The sequence below is a fragment of the Trichosurus vulpecula genome, chromosome 3, assembly GCF_011100635.1.
Source record: "Trichosurus vulpecula isolate mTriVul1 chromosome 3, mTriVul1.pri, whole genome shotgun sequence".
NCBI lineage: Eukaryota > Metazoa > Chordata > Mammalia > Diprotodontia > Phalangeridae > Trichosurus > Trichosurus vulpecula.
The window spans coordinates 388038115-388040945 of NC_050575.1; the positions used below are offsets into that span (position 1 = coordinate 388038115).

The following is a 2831-nucleotide window of genomic DNA, read 5'->3' on the forward strand; positions in this document are numbered from 1 at the left end:
CTAGTTCTCCTCTAGACTGAGCTCTAGACACACAAAGACTGGGGGGGAGGGAGAGTTGGAGGGCAAGTGCCTCGCCATGGGGGTCACCCTGCCCTCTGCCTCCCATCTTTCTTTGCTTTCCTGTGGAGACTGGTCGGATGCATGAAAGAGGGAATGAAGGGATGATGATGGGCTGCAAGAGGCAGCTTTAGCTGGCAGGAAGATCCTGAACCAAAAGATTCCACTCTCATTCCAAAAAGTATCATGGCTGAGCCTGACTATATACAGGATGATAATCCTGAATTAATCAAGCCTCAGAAATTAATCAGTCCTGTCAAAATTTCCCAGAACCATCAAGATCATCACAGAGAACTTCTGATGAATCAGAAAAGGAGTCTATCTCAGAATAAACCAGAGCTACAGAAAGTGATGGAGAAGGGAAAACAAGACGAAGTGATACAGCAACAGAAGGGAGAGGAAGCCCCCCAAAAGAAACCTAATTTCTGCTGAAAAGCAGCAAAAGTTGGAGCAGCCTGAGTCTGAGAAGCAGAAGATTCAAGAGGAGCAGGAAAATGCCCCAGGATTTGTGAAGGTGAAAGGAAACCTGAGAAGAACAGCCAGGAAATGGCAGAAGTCCAGGATTCCAAGGCAAACACTGTACAAAACCTTGCTGCAGAGAGGACATCCATGTAGTGCTCCAAGGCTGCTGCTTCTTGAGCCAGAAGTAGCATGGAGAGATCTGTTTTTGAGAAAATATCAGCCAGCAGAAGTTTAATTTATAAAAGGGATTATTTTGTTTATAATTTTCTAACTTGGGGGAATAAATTGACTATGATAGCTGCAGTTCAGATTCACCAGCAGAAAATTGTTGGTATAACAGACTTGTCTTCAGAAACTCCAAAGAAAGGATGAGGATACTGGAGTATCTTAAGTGTTGCACTGCTTGGTTGCTTCCAATCTAACTGTAATGGGGGCATAGTATTTTTATTTTTTCTTTTTAAAAAATATTCCTTTTCAAACTCTTTTTAAAAAATAATTTAGCTTACACAAAAATGTACTTAATCTGTTACCTATTTAACATGGGTTAAATCTTAACACCTAAGTGTGAAAAATGTTCATTTGTATTGAATGATCAGCACAGGATGTATCTTAGTTGACTTGAAATTACAGAATTTCGGAGTGGTTAGGACGTTTTAAAATGTGAACTCTGAACTTATACGAAAACTATAATACATAGATTATGTAGGATTTTTTCTTTTTTCTATCATTTCTGATTTTGAGCAGCAATATATTATTTGGTTGATATTCCAACCCAAAGAAAGGCATTTGACAAATTCTCTGATGGTTTGATAGCATAATGGTCCCTCTCAGTATTTTCTTTTCATGTTCTTTCCAGCTCTTTTGTTTAGGCAAAATATTGGGAGTTTGTAGACCCAAGTGCAGTGTTACAAGTAGAGGTCAAGACCCTTTAATTACTTTGGTCTGCTCTTAGCCACACGGGGAGAGTCCCAAGTGGGAGCTCTGTAGCAAGACATTTTAGCTTAATGCATGATGCAAGTGTGAACTGGTCTCAAGGAGACTTTCATTAGAAGATTTTCTTGCATTTGTACATTTTGAATGTTAGAAATGAAGTTTTGAAAATTTTTGATTAATGATCATACTTGCCTTTACTGTTTTTTTCCCCTGTGAAGGCAGCATATTACCACTGCCTCAGTGATAATTACTACTAAATCCCCTCTCTCCAGAGAAGCCAACATTAAAGGAGAGACGGCTGAGATTGCTCTTGCTAGCCAGAGCACTGTTGAGAAGTAAATTCCCAATTATAAATAACAGCCAAATATTTATGTAAATGTATGTTCTATATTTGGCATGTGTAGGAGTGCCTCCCACTTCGGATGATTGGGGACATGGAATTGGGAACAGCATAGCTTCAGTATTGTTCTCTGTCTAGAATATAGAGCCAGTGACTTCTTTGGGCAAGACACTATTTTTGCCTGGCTTCATATGAAGTTCAACCTCAGAGTCATGTGAAGGTCTTGAAAACCATAATGGAAATTGGCATCATTGAGGAATATTTTGTACCAGATTTCAAATCCTTGAGTGAGCAGCATAGCACAAATACAGAAAGTTACAACATAAAGATAGAGAACATACTATAGGAAATTATATTTGAAATAGATTATCTAGTTCATCAGCGAGGATTAGTGATATAGAATACAAATGTGATTATCAGGCAAAAAATGTTATTTTGTCCTATTTTGTCTTTGTAAAACAAAATGCCAATGGCTGAGATTTTCCTCTCCTATTTCTCTACTTCTTTTGAGAAGAGAGTGTGGTGATGGATCATCTCAAGAGAACATTTCCAATCTCCTATTGACTAGGATTTCTTCCTTTTGTGTGTGAGGTTAATGTAGTGCTTCATAATACCAGGATTTAGGATGAGTCCACAGCTCTTTTATTCGGTAGGATCTTAGATCTTTAGATCCCTACATTTGTGGTAAATCTGTCATTTGACAGATATCTAGAACTATTCAAATTGAAGAGAATCCATCTGCTTTGCCTGCTTAGCACAGTCCTTTCAAAGGCTCCTACTTTCCCTCATCAAGTTCACTCTTTTCTGGAGGTGGGGAGGAATAACAGAAAGGAGGAATGGGGGATTGGTAATTTCCTCCCAAACTCACTGGAAGGTGTGCTGAGTGGTTTTCAGCCTAATAGACAAAATGCCTCAAAGCAGCCCTGTAAATATAGTGGGAAAGTAAGGTTTGTTGTTACAGAACAAGTAGAATGTATAGTTAAAATTCATCTTAGGATCCTGATGGGTCCAGCCTATAAGTCTGAGTTAAAATGTGACA

General features: G+C 38.8%; 1 pseudogene; it reads left to right on the forward strand.

Annotated features, from left to right (window-relative positions):
- The first annotated feature begins 204 nt into the window (after window positions 1-204).
- LOC118842666 lies at window positions 205-672 on the forward strand (annotated as a pseudogene).
- Window positions 673-2831: the final 2159 nt, after the last annotated feature.